The following is a 19,602-nucleotide window of genomic DNA, read 5'->3' as shown; positions in this document are numbered from 1 at the left end:
ACATATAAGGACTAAGCACAGATAAACCACACAGGCCTGCAGAGGATTATACTTGCCGTAGCTCCAAACGCCAGAGACTCGGTAGCCAGCACGATTGCAGTTATCGTGGTGTACTACGTGGAAGTGAGAAGAGTATTTGTAGAGGCTACTGATGGTAATGATTAGTCAAATACAAGGGCTGAGTTTTTAGTAGTGGCAACTATTTATTTTCTAGACACACAGCACACATACATGGTTTTAAGTTTTACAGGCCTTCGATGTGGTCCCCAGTGTTGCGTACAACGTATTGCCAGCGACGTCGACGCCGTTGGCACTGCCTAATCTGTTGACAGTGTAAAGAGAGCGATCTACTGCCAGAAGAATGTCTCGAACTGTTATGAAGCGAATCCCACGAAGTGGTTCCTTCATCTTAGGGATTAGGTTGAAATCACAGGGACTTAAATCCGGAGAGTATGGGGGGTGGTAGTGCTGTATGTGCCCGAGCACTGTCATGCAGAATGATGTGCGGGTTATGCATAAAGTGTCGCCGTAATGGAAATGCACCGCAACTCACAACTGCTATGTTCTTGTTGTCACTGCGCACGGGCATGGAGTGGGAAGAGTGAGTTCATTTGCTCTGAGGGACGGTACACATGTAACTAACCTTTGGTATAAACGACATTGTCTAGCTTCGTTGCACGGCGTCGCTATAGCATGGTTGCCACTACTAAAAAATCAGCTTATGTATTATGTTCGCCAACCTCCGTGACGGAGTGGTTAGTAGACAGTGCTTCGACGCCAAGGGAATGTTTGATCTATCACCGCCACAACCGCGAAAGAATTTTCTCTTATTGCAGTCGAAACTAGAACGAAAACCCATAGTTCCAGCTGGTTACCAGCTTGGGCTGCAAATCGCTTCACCCTTCTGTCCCGGACAGTAACTCGAGAAGGGCCTGACGTTTAACCTTGAGTCATAAAGTACTAATAGTCAAAGGCCGGAACGCTAAGCACAAGTGAATAGGGGCCTACCCGATAGCTTAGTGATAACGTTGTCGCCTTGTAATTAAGGGGTCCCGGTGAAGGCACATTACTCCAAGAGGTGTGTTTTGGTAGTGCATCTTATCCATTTTCATGGTGAAGATGATGATGATAATAATGCTATCAGACCAGCTTCCCCTATGGCGAAGACCCGCCTACCCGATGACGCAGTGGTAGCGTCGTCGCGGTGTATTCAAGGGGTCCTGGGTTCGATACCCGGTAGAGGTACATAGTGGTTCGGATCACACTTTAAACTGTAGGTCCAGTCCCGATTAGCCTTACTGTGCATAAAGTGGACTTAAAACACCAAATCAATCAATCAATCAGTCAAACGTATGGCGAAGTGGTAACATCGTAGCCTCGTAATTAAGAGGTCTCTGGTTCAATACCCGATGGTTCGGATCCCACATTAAACTGTACGATCAGTCCTAATTGGTTTAGTTCTGCACAAGGTGAACTTAAACCAAAAAAAATCAAACTGAATCCAATTGGTGGTTACGAATTTCTTAAGATGATAAGAAAAAAATGGTTGCTCAAATGCAATTTTTAAACTTTCTTAAAGGAAATTTACAACCTCACGTCGTGGCAACACTGCTCGCAAGTTCCATCCGTTTCAGTTCCTTTTTAAAAAAGCGAAGACCTCTGGTGTCGAGGGTAGGGAAGTGCACGGACGATTTGTAAATACTCAATCATTCATTGGATGCCTGTCCATCGGATGCGAAGGGGACTTCCCGTTGGCTTACCATTTTTCCCGCGATAAATACACTTCGCAACAGCCAGCGAGCGAGAGCCGTCTGTGTTGGTTTCGTTGGCATGGCGACCGTTTCCACGTTCTCCACAGCGCTGGTGTGACGGCGGAAAAGCATTTTCGGCTAGTTGGCGCGCTGAAAGTGGCGAGGCATGGACTTTGCGATGCGACGCGGGAAAACGACGCGATGCGTTCGGCACCGTGAGTTCGTCTTGCGTTCGACGCGCCCTCTGGCAAGTATGGTTGGATTTCCGCGCGGGGTTCGTGCTGTGCTGCAAGGTTAACCGTCCAAAATTTCCGGTATGATCGTCGATGACGGATGATACCCGCTAATTTCGGATAGTGGGTGACACATCGTCGTATGCCGTAAGGCCTCTTTCTATCGGTAAGTAAATACTGGTAAATACATATGGTAACCATTATTGGAAGTAATTATTTCACTTTTTTCCCAATAAAAATGAGTGGAATGCATATTTCAGGTTTTGGCCGTTTCCGATTTTCAACAGCCGACCTCAGTGGCACAGTTGTTAGCGCAGTGCGCTACAATGCAGTGGGTTCCGGCATCGAATCCCGGTATTGGAATGAGTGTTCTTCATGAATCAATTTCATCATATCACTTATCCTAATTGTGTCAGGAGAACAAAAATCAGATCAAACCGATTCTCAAGACATCGTTACACCTATCATTTAGTCATTAATTGGCATTGTATATTTAATTTAGCGCAATTAATAATTGTAATTAATTCTATGACATTTGGTTTGGCAATATAATTTCCAGCCGAATGGTTACTTACAGTTAATACTGCTGTATGAGTAACTGTGACAGAGTTTCATTTCAAAATGTATCTCTGATCCTTTTTGAACTTAGTAACGTTGTCTTTATTTGAATTTTGAATTTAAATTGAAATTTTGGGCTGCGTCAGCACTTAGGCAATTTAGCACCCGTCACGCTGTACCGGATCCATTTCCTTATCATTACAAAAATAAAACAGTGTCTGAAAACTAAAATATCCTTACCTTGGTTAAAGCTGAGGCTAAAAATGGTCACAAATAAGAACAAAACACAGGACAACACAGAATTATACTGGCCATGTGGAAAGTCGCCAGAACGTCGTTAGTTTGCAAAATGCAGTCCAGGGTTTACTACGTGGAAGTGAGATTGACAATTGGGTGCACTAAGTGGAAGGAGCACCCCTCACACCCCCGTTGTCTTTAATTATTTAGTTTTGGGTCTCCCCGATGGCGTAGTGGTAACTTTGCTACTTTGTAATTAAGAGTCCCCGGCTTCGATACGTAAAGGCATCTACAGTGCATTCCCTGATATTCGCTACGAGACTCGGCGGCAAGCGTCCCGGCGTCAGCGCTTGTCTTTCCCGGTGAACTGGGTCCGCGACAGTCGCACGCTACAGTCTGTTTTTTCGCTCTCCCTGCCTTCGCTCTCTTTCCCTTTCTGTTGACGTTGCAGACTGACGCCAGTATAATCCTCCCTCGGAAGTTGTGTTGTGTCGTGTCCGTGTGTTGAAGATTGTGGCTTAATATGGCACCACAAAAGTTTACATTACAACAAAGGATTTATCTTGTCGAGTGTTACTTCGGAAGAGGAATTGTGGATAAGTGCGATGACGTTTTGCAACGAAATTTCTTGGTGTTATCGTTCCACATAGGGCCACTATATTAAACCTCGTGAAGTAAAAGGGTCAGTTCTGAATAAAAGTGGAAAGAAAAATGGGGAAATCTTAAAAAATAAAGTATACAAAGACAATCCGCACACCATCCGTGAGTTAGAAGAGAGTATTGAACGAGAATTACAGTAGACGAACTTGCACGTGTAAATGCCAATTTCCTTCGGAGATGCCAGGAATGTGTTGCAGCAGAGGGACATCATTTTCAATACCTTCTGTAGTCAAGGTTAGTACCCAATATGAAAACTGTAATTTTAATAGCCGACTCTAGCGACTGTTACGAACCCCGTTCACCGGGAAAGACAAGCGCTGATGCCGGGCCGCTTGCCGCCGAGTCTCGTAGCGAATGTCAGGGAATGCTCTTTAGGTGTAGTGCAAGTGTGTCAGACTGGTGCAAGGAAATGACGTTCAACCAAGCAGACGAATAGCGGTGTTCAAGTTCCGAAGATTCAACAAATGTCTGTCTGCTGTTTTAAACATTCATTTGATTAGTTAGCACCACAAGGTAGTGCAAACGGTGCAGACACCAAATACACTATTTAGCACCAAATCGACGAAGTAGATGAGTCACTGTTGCACCGTGTAACGAACTAGACGCGCGAGTGCACACAGAGTCAAAAACTGCAGCAAACTAGATGGGGCTAGTGGTTTGGATTCCAGTATAAACTGTAGTTCCAGTCCCGATTAGACTATCTGCTCGTGACGTGGACTTAAAATCAAAATTATAATACAGTAAAACCTGTCTATCCCGGAACATGATGGTTCCGAGCAAAATTTTCCGTCTTAACAGTTTTCCTTCTTATACAGGGTTTACCTTAAATTCAGTATAGAGCACTGCAGGAAATAATGGCAAGACAGATTTACATTTCGCATTACTTATAATGTAGTGTACTAATGCATGTACGTACATGAATAAAAATGCGATACAGTCGCAATAAGCATAGCAGAGATTACAATTATGTAACTACACAACATGTTGGTACACGTTTTACAGTATTGTAAGAACGTACAGTTTGTACTTATGTATCTTTTCGAACCCGGGACCCCTGGCGTCGTAGCGCGATGTGCATGGAGGGAAAGAGCAAGATAGAAAGATGGAATAAGAGAGGTGAAGAAAGATTGAGAGAAAAGTGAAGAAAAAGAAAGAATCAAAGAGAGATAACAAGGAAAATAGAAAGATGACGAAAGAACAGAGGAGAAATAGAAAAGAAAGGTGGAGAAAGAGGGTAAGAGATGAAAGAAAGAGACGGAATCGTAAGAGCTATGAGTATTGTAGCGCATTCTTTCATATCGACAATGTTACCGATAAGCGAGTGGCAACAGAGGCGTGTTCCACTTACAGTATTGCATTGTTTTCTTGCGAGCGAAAAAAATAAAGGAAGAAATTTCCGTCTTGCTGAGAATAAAAACATCTCGTTTGTCTTTAAATGGTGTTCCGTTTCCGCGTTAAGGAGGTTTCCGCCTTAAGCAGGTAATTTTCAGGTATAAAATCGGTCCGTTCTAGGGACTTTTTTTCCCCGTATTTACAGGTTTCCTTCTTATGGAGGTTCCGGGATATGCAGTTTTTACTGTAATACGTTTAATGTGACTTATCTTGTGACTCTCGATATTTGTATTGCAAGAATAATATGCAAGAAAATTTGTAATAAATCATCAACAACAATATCAATTTAATGCGGCGCTGATATTTTTACTATGAGCCTCATCGTTAACTCCTTTCAAGCATCCCCCTCGCACAGTGACGGCGCCAGCTTGAAATGAGTAGGTGGCTGCAGATTTCGGAGTCAAATTCTCGGGGGGCTAACTAATATCGGCTAAAAGGTATTTACTTAATAGTTTACTAAGGTATAATTTTACCAGTAACAAGTCTGAACCGAGATATTGCATTTTGTCCTATAATATACAAAATTTATTTTATGTTAAAAACAATGCAATAATTATATTGTTTTCTTTTCCTAAGCCATTATTGGGTGTAATAATATCACAGACTTACTATTTATATGAACAATACAAAATACACCGTAAAGCTACTCATTATCAAATCGCGGGATATACATATACATACTGCACGTAATATTATTTCTATGTAAAGAGTGCCAGTACTTTTTTTTTTGCTAAAATGAGAAAATAAACCACATCTGTTTTTATGAGCAGCTACAACCTTTAAATCCGAAGATTTTAAAGCTCTTTAAATGACAGAACAGTTAGGTCACTCAACCTCTTGTTACCTGTTCGATTACGAGAGTATCACTTGATTTGCAGCAAGAAGCCGTTGGAGGGGGGGGGGATGCACATTTCAATAGCACAGAGGTTATAAAGTTTGTAAAAGGCAACTTTGAATGTTTCAACCAGTGATGAAGGGTCTTTATTTTTGCTTCCATTCTTCCTCATAGTGTGCTTTACTCTAAACTGTCCAAATCACAACAGTAAGGAGCGGCGAAGGATTGTAGCTTTCCGTGCTTCAGAAAAACGACACCAACTTAATAAAGTAGGCATTAATTAAACAATACCATTTTTGAATGGAAAGTGTGTTAATGATACCATTTTCTATGCTATGATGAAATATCTTAGGTTTTCTTGTTCAACGACTGGAATTCAGAACTTGCCTAAAAATGGGGAAGATGCGAGAAATGAACAAGGAACAAAAAATTTTCCCAACAAATTCACCTTAACAAATACATGGGCATAAATCAATGAATATAGTTTCAACTCTTGAACTGGGTATTTTGATTAAAGAAAATAACAGCTGAAGATTATAATTTTATTTCAGAATAAGTTATGCATAAATAGTTTTCAGAATTGGATCAATAATTTTAGATGTGCTTCAAAGATTGATTCTCCTGCACGGAGTCAAATTTCGCCACTGTGACGGTACTGTAGAAATTATTTTATAACCTCACAATTGATAATAGCTGCATATACCAACAATTAAACAACAGTCTCACAGCCACTAATAGATGCAATTAAAGGTACAATTTGTAAAATCATTAAATCTGAACTTTGAAAAATACTTGGATACAAACATTTCTCCTGAAATTAGATGAATGAAGTGTGAAATTTTATTAGTCAATGGGTCCACCTTTAAGTTTCAAGCAGATTTACATTCGTTTTCTCATGTTGCGGGTCAATCTCTGACATTCTTGGGGGTAATCTCATTCCATACTTCGGAGATAATCCGGTCCTCGCGTACAGACGATACTCTGAGGCGGCCGCAGAGTGGTTTATCAACCACTGTACCTTGCTGCTTGAATTTGTTTATTGTGTTCGCCACGCAGGTTTTACTCACATTCAATGCGACTGCAATTTCTCTATGAGACCTATTGCATCTGTACATACCAATTAATTTCCCATTTCACGGCCACGGGCTCATTATCTCGTAGCTTGCGATTCAAACAGCCTGTTTATTATCAAGCGTAACGAAAACAAGTTTCGACTTGCACAATGCTGCTACTCGAGATATATCTTTCTGCGCCATCTATTGACACACATTTCAACTAATGACTGATAAAATTTGTTCACTCCAGCGCAGTCGCTGAGGAAGATATTGTTATCTGAAGACCTCTCAATCTTCGCTGTATTTTTATTTTACTATTTGTGAATTTTAAAAAAATAAAACACGATATTATTTTTTTGGATTTTCTTTTTTTTGCGCCAAAACCTTCGTTCATGTTCCACAATACTGGAAAAAATTCAGTATTGTCATAACGACGTCGGTTACTTGTATACACATTCATCTGTACTTCAAAATGCTGGATTATTCAGTTAAGAAATTTGACTTTCACTTTCGTATCTCAAGAACTACAAGACGTATACCAATATTTTTTTGGCACTATATGCCTCACACACTATATTACTTATATTACTTCCATAAAATTTCACTCCAAATTTGTACCAAAAACTTTCGGTCAAGATTCATTTATATGAAAGAAATTGGTGGTCTTAAACTTTTGGTAGGGACTGTACTAATGAGAAGATGGCACCAAAGGCGTAGCCATTGGGTGGGCAATGATGTTCTTGGTTTGATTTGGTGTTTTAAGTCCACTTTATGCGCAGTAAGGCTAATCGGGACTGGACCTACAGTTTTCAGTGGAATCCGAACCACTTGTGCCTCCACCGGGTATCGAACCCGGGACCCCTTGATTACAAGGCAATGACGCTACCACTGCGCCATGGGGGAGGCCCCCACAATGATGTTCCCTAGCTCACTATGTAGTACATGAGAAATCTGTATAATAAGCATAGCACACAGAGGGGAAAAGATAAATTAACAGAAATAAAAAAAGAAGTGATTGAAAGCGATAGAGAAGAGAGGAAGAAATAAAAATAAAGATTGCGAAAGAGGAAAAGGGGAAACAAGAGATGAGGATATATAGAAGTAGGTCTACATGGAGAAACCAAATGAAAAGAGAGGGATAACAAAGAGAAACAGTAAAGAGAGACAGATACGAATATTACAAAAACAGAAGCAGTGAAAAGAAAGAGATGGATAGGAAAGAAAGAAATAGATAATCAGAAAAAGGAACGAAGAGAAAGGAAGGATTAAGAAATAAAGATGAAAATAGAGAAACAGGAGAAGATATAAAAGAGAGACAGGAAAAGAAGACAGAAATAGAGAAATAGAAAAATTAATAAAAAGAAAGAAAGGAGCTGGAAATATTGATGAACAGAAGAAGGAAAATGACAAAGAAAGTGATAAGAAAATGTAAGTAGAGGAAAGTGATATATGTATAAGATAGAAATCGGTAAATACAAGGGAGAACACAGAAGGGGACAAGAAAGAGAGATATAAAGAGAAGCAGGTGATGAAGAAGGAAATGGAGATATTTTCTTGCCATATTCCCGTTAAAAAATTCCATTACCTATTTTACAATTTCCTCCTACAGTCCCGCAGAATTAACTTGGGAGAAATGGCCGCTCTGTGAGTGATGCAACTGCGCTCGAATTGGCTAGAGCGTGGGACTTCCCGCTGTAACGGGCCAACGGAAACTCTAATGTTCGGGCGCGAGAAATGTTACCAACTGTTGAAAGGAATCACGTGCAGTGACTGGTGAAGCAAGCGAAGTGGCAGTGCATAGAGCTTTCTTTCTGAATTTTTATTTCGTGCATTAGTGGGTGTTCGTGTGTAATTGTTTCTACAGCGCGATAAATGGATACTAACTAACTAACTAACTCTCTAGCCTTATTAAACCCGAAGGTTCATGGCTGCAGCAACACAGGCCTTCCATCTTTCCCTATCTTGAGCAATATCTATATACTCTTTTCCATCCCTACCGATTTCCCTTAGGTCCATCTCAACGTTGTCCCTCCATCTTCGTCTTGGCCTTCATACAGGTCTCTTACCATCAGGTTTCCCGACAAGAATCCTGTAAACTCTTTATCCATTTATTGTGTAAGATAGAATACTTACAATGCTTATAATTTTCTTAGCATGTCCTCTTAATACAGTGATATTTCCGTTACGCAATGTAATTATTTTTCAAATCTTCCTTTGTCAGCTGATTGCCCGTGATTCGCGTGAGAGTGAAGCGTTCGCTGTAGGTTGGTACTCCTGCCATTTCTCAAGTTAATTCTGCGGGACTGTAGTTGCAACATGTTATGTAAGTTGGTACTACTTCAAACAACATGCTTAGTTCGCATTGTATGACTCGGTGGTACAGTTTCTTTTGTGCCAATTTGCCGATATTTTAAATTGTACCGTCCAATTCTTAACTCCCATCAAGCAAAAATAACAACTAAGATGATACATAAGCAATTACATGTAAACTAGCCTACAATAGCTATCATCTCCTGTTCACACCACATATATAGTTAGAGTGCGTGTCAAATCTCCTGCATATGGCCTTTAACGGCTGAACAGCACCAGCGAATCACAGACGTGCGGCGTTGCCTAGTTCCGTGACAAGGCGTTTCGCTCCACCACGCTGTCTGTTTTCCGTGTGAGATTTCGACATGGCACCGCACTGCAGCGGTGGCATGTCGAAATCTGACCCGGTTGAGCGAAACCCCTTGTCACAGAGCACGGAACTAGGCAACGCCGCACGTCTGTGATTCGCTGGTGCTGTTCAGCCGTTCAAGGCCATATGCAGGAGATTTGACGCACACTCTAGTTTCACAGTCTCTGCAACGAGGAGTCTGCTTAGCGCAAGGATAGGAACAACGGCATTGAACCTCGCTCAGAATTATCCTCGCTGTAGAGATCAGGGCGTTGCTTCAGCGCTGCAACGTCCATCTGTACGTCTACTTATATACTGTGAAATCTCGCAGGTTGCTTCCTTCTTTTTAACGGATCAAATTGGAATTAGCTTTTTTGAGGCAATCAAGGGTAAATTATTTGTTCACGTTCAATATATTTAATAGGAAAGCAATGAAAAAATACTAACAAAAAGTATGAAATTTCATGGTAAAATATCCGGTCGTTGTGCAGCACTGCAACAATATCAGTAACCGCTCCTGATGTTATCACTAGATTTAATGACCTAGGTTAGAACCAAAGTTCAAAGGTACTTAGAACCGCCAGGCAATATAGTTTATTTTACAGACTGGTAACATACAAGAATGTGCATACCCCTTAAACGAAATGACCTCCCGAAATGAAATCTCAAATACGCCACTGACTGCGTATCCTCCCAAAGCAAAAAGCTTAATACGTACAGTGAGTACATTTCATGTACCGTCAAACGGAGTAACTTCGTCTTTGAGGGTAACTTCGTCTTAGATCGATAGATGTGAGGCATGTGAAGATGATGACAATTTGTAGTCTATGTTTTATACTGAAACACCTTGCTCTTTGTTTCCTTATGATACATGTGCTGAACTTGTTTTGTTTTCAAACACGTGGTAAGATTTCTATTTATTAAAACCAATAAAAATATAAAATAAAATAAGAATAAAAAGCACACAAACGTCACTACTTTGACAAGAGGATATATTTTGCAATTCATACCATTTTGCGTGACGATCTTACCTCTTCATGGGGGTAATTTTGACCTGCTAGGAATGCTAGCAGAGATGACCCATTTTCTGGGGTAACAGTCACGAGAATGCTGACATATTTGCCCCCCCTAATATTTTGGAATTTCTTTGGTATTCAGTACATTTGTAAAGGATAAAGTGTTCCTCGCGTACAATTTTCGTGTTGTCACTCGCCACGGCTTTTGCAGGGCACATTAGAATATGCCAAAATCTGTACGAAGTTACCCCTATTGGCCATAGAAGCTATAACTTTGGTGTCCAAATTTCGATATGGTCTTTCCAACACACTAGATAGGAATTGGTATTGCGCGTCAACGCGTCCGTGTCCTTTCTTAAGGAGCCAATTAATAGTCATAAAAAACTAAACAATGAAGTTCATGTTCTCTCTGCTTTAGCGTTAGTAAATGTTCACGGGGACCTTTCAGACCTGAATAACAGGCTACGTGGGGGTTTCACACTGAAGTGACTAGAGACATGGTTGGTAAAAAAGCATTCACTGTGCATGCCTAGGGGTCACGATGCTCACTATTGAGAAAAAGGCTCAGTCCGAGCGACAAGCACACTCACAAACAATAAAAATGGTAAACAAACATCCTGAAATGCTGGCTTCTTGCAATGGGTTATGTGTGTTGCCTAACTTGACGACTATAGCAGAACATGCTATTAATAAGTTCCTATTGAAGTTGGCCCATTCTTTTTGCCGGTGTCTGTACAACTTGTCTTGAAATTCCGGTGCGAAAGATTGCATATATTTCTTGAGGTTCGTATCCAAGTGACACATGTCGCTTCCCACTTGTGGTTTGTCACTTCGGCGTTTAAATGTTCTTTTTAGTTTCTTTTATTAAATTCAGGGCCGGAGAGGACTACCAGGGGGCCCTGCAAAAAAGTCCGGTGTGTCATTCAGTGACGTCAGAAGGTAATTTCGTTCAGGTGGCTACAAAGGGGATGATATTCTCAGAAGTAGTCTGTTTCTGGGCCCATGGACACTAACTACCTTTCACGCCTGCCTCGTATACAATCCCTCTATTTTTCATGCTCTTGTTATTTTTCTTTGTTCCTTTGTTTCTCTTTAATGGAAATAGTAGGTGGGCGGTTATGGGCACGATAACATTTGAGGTTCTTTCACAACGTGTGTGGTGAAAAATTTTCATAGCAGGTTCTAAACATCAGTACAGATCTAACTACCAGGTGGTTATAATTAAAGTGACGGTGTTCAGAGTGGTACAGCACGGGCTGTAATGAGAGTAGCAGTCTGAAACTTCGTAGATATGCTAATGAAGCGATGCGCTCGCGAACTATGCAAACAAAAAAGAAAATAGTTCCAATTCTCGCCACCAGGGTAAAAAATGGCGCTGTAAGCAGTCAAAACTTGGTATAGTTACAGGAAAAACACTATAAATCGCAGAAAACAATACTCTTTGTAATAAAATATCGCTACAATTTCACAATTCGAATTACATGAACATTACTAAAGGAAAAAGCAACAAGCGTCACCAACAACAACCAGGGAGGTCACACAATGGTTAGGCAATGTCACCGACTTTGACGTCAGAGTTACGAAAAATTCCACATTTTGACTACTTACAGCGCCATTTTTTTACCCTGGTGGCGAGAATTGGATTTTTTTTTGCATAATTCGCGAGCGCATTGCTTCATTAGCATATCTACGAAGTTCCAGATTGCTACTCTCATTACAGCCCGTGCTGTACCACTCTGAACACCGTCACTTTAATTATAGAGATAATAGCTATTGTAGGCTAGTTTACATGTAATTGCTTATGTATCATCTTAGTTGTTATTTTTGCTTGATGGGAGTTAAGAATTGGACGGTACAATTTAAAATATCGGCAAATTGGCACAAAAGAAACTGTACCACCGAGTCATACAATGTGAAATAAGCATGTTGTTTGAAGTAGTACCAACTTACATAACATGTTGCAACTACAGTCCCGCAGAATTAACTTGAGAAATGGCAGGAGTACCAACCTACAGCGAACGCTTGACTCTCACGCGAATCACGGGCAATCAGCTGGCAACGGGAGATGGGAGATTTGAAAATTGTACATTGTGTAACGGAAATATCACGGTATTAAGAGGACATGCTAAGAAAATATAAGCATTATAAGTATTCTATCTTACACAATAAATGGATAAAGAGTTTACAGGATTCTTGTCTGGAAACCTGATGGTAAGAGACCTGTATGAAGGCCAAGACGAAGATGGAGGGACAACGTTGAGATGGACCTAAGGGAAATCGGTAGGGATGGAAAAGAGTATATAGATATTGCTCAAGATAGGGAAAGATGGAAGGCCTGTGTTGCTGCAGCCATGAACCTTCGGGTTTAATAAGGCTAGAGAGTTAGTTAGTTAGTTAGTATCCATTTATCGCGCTGTAGAAACAATTACACACGAACACCCACTAATGCACGAAATAAAAATTCAGAAAGAAAGCTCTATGCACTGCCACTTCGCTTGCTTCACCAGTCACTGCACGTGATTCCTTTCAACAGTTGGTAACATTTCTCGCGCCCGAACATTAGAGTTTCCGTTGGCCCGTTACAGCGGGAAGTCCCACGCTCTAGCCAATTCGAGCGCAGTTGCATCACTCACAGAGCGGCCATTTCTCCCAAGTTAATTCTGCGGGACTGTAGGAGGAAATTGTAAAATAGGTAATGGAATTTTTTAACGGGAATATGGCAAGAAAATATCTCCATTTCCTTCTTCATCACCTGCTTCTCTTTATATCTCTCTTTCTTGTCCCCTTCTGTGTTCTCCCTTGTATTTACCGATTTCTATCTTATACATATATCACTTTCCTCTACTTACATTTTCTTATCACTTTCTTTGTCATTTTCCTTCTTCTGTTCATCAATATTTCCAGCTCCTTTCTTTCTTTTTATTAATTTTTCTATTTCTCTATTTCTGTCTTCTTTTCCTGTCTCTCTTTTATATCTTCTCCTGTTTCTCTATTTTCATCTTTATTTCTTAATCCTTCCTTTCTCTTCGTTCCTTTTTCTGATTATCTATTTCTTTCTTTCCTATCCATCTCTTTCTTTTCACTGCTTCTGTTTTTGTAATATTCGTATCTGTCTCTCTTTACTGTTTCTCTTTGTTATCCCTCTCTTTTCATTTGGTTTCTCCATGTAGACCTACTTCTATATATCCTCATCTCTTGTTTCCCCTTTTCCTCTTTCGCAATCTTTATTTTTATTTCTTCCTCTCTTCTCTATCGCTTTCAATCACTTCTTTTTTTATTTCTGTTAATTTATCTTTTCCCCTCTGTGTGCTATGCTTATTATACAGATTTCTCATGTACTACATAGTGAGCTAGGGAACATCATTGTGGGGGCCTCCCCCATGGCGCAGTGGTAGCGTCATTGCCTTGTAATCAAGGGGTCCCGGGTTCGATACCCGGTGGAGGCACAAGTGGTTCGGATTCCACTGAAAACTGTAGGTCCAGTCCCGATTAGCCTTACTGCGCATAAAGTGGACTTAAAACACCAAATCAAACCAAGAACATCATTGCCCACCCAATGGCTACGCATTTGGTGCCATCTTCTCATTAGTACAGTCCCTACCAAAAGTTTAAGACCACCAATTTCTTTCATATAAATGAATCTTGAACGAAAGTTTTTGGTACAAATATATGGAAGTAATATACTGTGTGAGGCATATAGTGCCAAAAAAATATTGGTATACGTCATGTAGTTCTTGAGATACGAAAGTGGAAAATCAAATTTCTTAACTGAAAAATCCAGCATTTTGAAGTACAGATGAATGTGTATACACGTAACCGACGTCGTTATGACAATACTGAATTTTTTCCAGTATTGTGGAACATGGACGAAGGTTTTGGCGCAAAAAAAAAGAAAATCCCAAAAACATTCTCGTGTTTTATTTTTTTCTAAAATTCTCAAATAGTAAAATAAAAATACAGCGAAAATTGAGAGGTCTTCAGATAACAATATCTTCCTCAGCGACTGCGCTAGAGTGAACAAATTTTATCAGTCATAATTGAAATGTGTGGCAATAGATGGCGCTGAAAGATATATATCTCGAGTAGGAGCATTGCGCAAGTACAAGGTGGTTATAATTAAAGTGACGGTGTTCAGAGTGGTATAGCATGGGCTGTAATGAGAGGAGCAGTCTGAAACTTCGTAGATATGCTAATGAAGCAATGCGCTCGCGAATTATGCAAAAAAAAAAAAAAAAAAAAATAGTTCCAATTCTCGCCACCAGGGTAAAAAATGGCGCTGTAAGCAGTCAAAACGTGGTATAGTTACAGGAAATAGGCAGGAAAGATCAAACACACGAGAACAATGATTCTGGCATGTTTATTAGGAACTATGGTTACAAGAACTGTTCAATATGGCCTCCCAATTCAGCAACATGCTGCATTCGTAACACTGCATGATCGACAGTTGCTCGCAGCATGTCTGGTGAAATCTGAGCGACATGTCGTTGTATGCTAGCTTTCAGATCAGGCAGAGACCGGACATGTCCCTGATAGACATGATCTTTTAAATATCCCCACAGCCAGAAGTCACATGGATTAAGGTCGGGGGATCTGGAAGGCCAATCATCTGGAAACTGCCTAGAGATGATGCGGTCATTAGTGAAGGTTTCTCGCAGCAAATCTTTCACGTGGCGAGCGACATGTGGTGTTGCCCCATCTTGCATGAAAATGGTGGTGTGTTCACAGTTCCGTTCTTGCAAAGCTGGAATCACGTGTTGCACAAGGAGGTCCCTATAACGTGCAGATGTCACTGTACACCTAACAGGCCCTCGAGGTGTCATCTCCTCAAAGAAAAACGGACCAAGAATGAAGGAGCTAGTGAACCCACACCAAGCAGTCACGTAAACTGAGTGCAATGGTTGTTCCTGCACAACATGTGGACGAGTGGAACCCCATATGCGACAGTTCTGAGTATTCACTGTACCGACCAGAGTAAAATGCGCCTCGTCAGTCCACAGAATATTCCCCGGCCACATGTCATCCACTTCCATGCGTGCCAAAAACCGATGGGCAAACTCACGGCGTTGTGGAATATCTTGGGGTTTCAATTGGTGCGCAATTTGAATCTTGTAGGGATACCAGTGTAAAATGCACCGCAATACCTTGCGAACTGTTGACCAGGGGAGTGACAATTCACGTGCCACAGCTCTAGCACTGGTTGCAGAAGTTGAAGCATGTGCTGCACGGTTAGCTACAGCTACAGCAACTTCGTCCACAACTTCCACGGGGATGGGCCGCCTTCCTCTCCCTGGTGCAACACCCAATTCACCTGTTTCCTCGAATTTCTTCATCATCTTCTTCAGCCCATTAATTGACATGGGCCCTCTTCTCAGCCCTTTCTGTTGGCGATATTTCCGCAGTGCAGCGTTACTATTGCTCCCATTCTGGTAAAACAACTTCACTAGCAGTGCACGGTCTTTCTTCGCAATAGCCATTGCTTTTTACACGGGAAAAATCAAACTTTTAATGTTCGGCGAACATTCACATCACTAAAGGAAAAAAAAAAAGCAACAAGCGTCACCAACAACAACCAGGGAGCTCACACAATGGTTAGGCAATGTCACCGACTTTGACGTCAGAGTTACGGAAAATTCCACGTTTTGACTGCTTACAGCGCCATTTTTTACCCTGGTGGCGAGAATTGGAACTATTTTTTTTTTTTTTTTTTCATAATTCGCGAGCGCATTGCTTCATTATCATATCTACGAAGTTTCAGACTGCTACTCTCATTACAGCCCGTGCTGTACCACTCTGAACACTGTCACTTTAATTATAACCACCTTTGTTTTCGTTACGCTTGATAATAAACAGGCTGTTTGAATCGCAACCGACGTGATAATGGGGAAAAATTTGTACCCGCGGCCATGAAATGGCAAATAATTGGTATGTAAAGATGTAATAGGTCTCATAGAGAAATTGCAGTCGCATTGAATGTGAGTAAAACCTGCGTGGCGAACACAATAAACAAATTCAAGCAGCAAGGTACAGTGGTTGATAAACCACTCTGCGGCCGCCCCAGAGTAACGTCTGTACGCGAGGACCGGATTATCTCCGAAGTATGGAATGAGATTTCCTCACAAATACCAGAAATTGGTCCGCAGCATGAAAAAACGAGTGCAAATGTGCTTGAAACTTAAAGGTGGACCTATTGACTAATAAAACTTTCACACTTCATTCATCTAATTTCAGGAGAAATGTTTGTTTCCAAATTTATTTTCAAAGTTCAGATTTAATGATTTTACAAATTGTACCTTTAGTTGCATCAATTATTTATAAGTGCATTAATATGCCCTTACACTTTCTTGATCTTGATGTACCTTTCAATAACATTACATATTAATTCCAATTTAGTATTTATATTAGTGTTAATTTCATGAAAAGCACTCGCATGTGTATTTTTTCTGTTTGTCATTACAAGGTGGTTTTAAACTTTTGGTAGGGACTGTAGTATCTAGCTTATAGTATCGTCATTAACACTAAATGCATTGTTACACATCCCTTTCTTCCCCGAAATTTCCAAGAACAACAATATTCCAAGTTTCTAGCTTCAAATTTGTATTCTCAGATGTCAGTGTAAATACATTTTATTTTTGTTTAATTTCAAATGATTACTAAGCCAGAATGTTTTATCATTGTTTTGTTTTTAAATCAGAATAATTGAGTCTTAAAACCAAATTTATAAAACTAGCTAGTATATTTGTTCTCTAATAAGAATTTATGCGTTATAATGAACTTTTTACAGTGAATTTTATATATAAATTTAATGTTAAAGAATGTATTGTGCAATGGAAAAAATTTCGATTCCACTTTGTGGAACTCTATGAAATTATGTATCTGATACCTTCTAGATAATTCCAATGATAACCTGATGGTAGGGACTTGACCTTATTATGAACCAGGCCTCTTTTGGTACGTGTACAGTCACCGGCAATATAAATGGGGCACCTAGAACATGAAAAACTGCCTTCTCTGCAATGTGTGTTGCCTAACTATACGGCGCTGAGAGAACTACAATTTTAAATAGGAAGTTCTGTTCCGCCTCAACAAACATAACGTATTGCAAGGAAGCGAGTATTTCAGGATCTACCTTGCTGTCACTTTTTTATTGCCGGTGACTGTACCTTAGAGAAAATATTTTTCACTCTTTCAAAACTCATTTCTTTGTTGAGGCTAAGGGCGACTCCAAGCGGGGGGGCAGTGTGGATATTGGCCCACCCAACATAACTATGAAGTCCTTATCTTGAATTTCTGTTCTTATATAAGTGCAAGATAGGAAACCAAATCGTTTATTGACAACAGTTATCAGCAACTGATAAACTTTACCGAAAACTGTTTTTTTTTTTTAAATAAAAAATTTCGTGTGTTTTTTCTGTACCTTTTTGCTAATCGCGACGCTGAGAATAAGTGATATGATGAAATTAGTGAAGGGATAGTCACAAGAAATACAACTGCAAAGGTTGGCTGCGGTGGCTCAGTCGGTAACGCGTCTGACTACCATGCTAAAGGTCCCGGGTTCGATCCCCGGCCGGCTCAAATCCGGGAACTTTTCTAACGATGGAAGCGGCCCCGGCGCCCACCCAGCGTCGAATAACATGGGTACCTGGGGGAAACCCTGGGGGGTAAAGGCAGTCAGGGGCGTGATGCTGATCACATCACGCCCACTCACGACCGGATCATGAAAGTGTGGGGCGTTACCCCCACACCCCCTATACGCCTTCATGGCGTAGTGCTATGCACAGGGGAGCACTTTACCTTTTTTTTACAGGTTGGGATTAAAACCCGGGATTCCTGGCGTCGTAGTGCACAGTGTTAACCACTACGCCACGGAGGTTGGCTATTATCAGAGAGAGAGAGATAGAGAGAGAGAGAGAGAGAGAGAGAGAGAGAGAGAGAAAATCATGAACTAAGTTTCAGTAAGTTCTAAGTGATTGAAATAAATTGTCGTTGAAGAGCCACATCAATGGATCTCTCTCTCTCACAACATGAAAATCTCTTCCCATTCTGTCATTTGCACCAAACTTCCTTCGATATTCCCGTCAGATTGTTTGTCGAACGATTTCTTGGAGATTATGGTCATGTGTGAGAGATTAATTATTGAAGGCTCAGAACAAAGCCACGATCAGAACTGTCCAATGAGAAGCCTTCCGTAAGAACAGAAACGCCCACACCCTCAGAAGTGCCACAGAAGGCGACGTAATTAAAATCTTTAATGAAATAATACAAGTCTAGAGGGATGAGCTAGCAACAAAAAATGCCAAAATTAAGACTTGAGCGTAATTTTATTAATAAATTTAAACTGTTTCTTTTTTTTTCATTTTAGACACAGATAGAAGGCTGAAGCTATAAACCTTCGGGTTTAAGAAGGCTATAGAGTTAGTTAGTTAGAGACAGGCTGGATTGATTTAAATCTCTCTAAATAAATACTTTTTAGAATAATATACATAAGGATTTTGTAGATATGAGAAACATTTTTGGTAAAATTACATTAATCTCGTAATCCTTTAAAGGTGATTAATACGTTATAAAATAGGAAAATAAAGGAAATAAAAAAATATATGTACTGATGGTGTGAAGCTCATACGAAAGGAAATGTAATGTGCACACTAAATTTCTCTTGATTTAAAATTCAATATTTTTTATAGGCAAAAATAGCAAACATTTTGTGTAGAAAAATATCCAAAATACTAATCATGTTAAACCATAAATAGTGTCAATATCATTAAACTGTAAATAAACATGGCAGCTGATATTTTTCAAACTATCATTAAAAAAATCTCCAAAATTCAGCTACAAAGATTATAAAATTGTGTAAGTTAATATTTTAAGTTACAATTTTAGAGTACATCCAGAATGTTTTATTTTCACTGGAAGAAAAGTTACTGAAATTATTATGTTTCATTAACAAACTCAATAAATATTTCCATAGTAGTTACAGTATCAGAAACAAAGATGTATGTTTACGAATATTTTTTATTTGCGTTAATCAAACTGTTCAAATATTTTACAGGGCCATTTACTAGAAAAAGTATTTCCATAAAAAACATATATCTTTATGTATGGTGCCAAAAACCATGCAAGTAGTTTTAAGAGTGTTTTTTTTTTAAAAAAATCCGATTTACATAAAAAAATAATAAAAATAGTGATCTTTATCCACCCAGATTAGACAT

The sequence above is a fragment of the Lepisma saccharinum genome, chromosome 23 (assembly GCF_977018435.1).
Source record: "Lepisma saccharinum chromosome 23, izLepSacc3.1, whole genome shotgun sequence".
Lineage (NCBI taxonomy): Eukaryota > Metazoa > Arthropoda > Insecta > Zygentoma > Lepismatidae > Lepisma > Lepisma saccharinum.
This window is presented reverse-complemented; position numbering follows the sequence as displayed.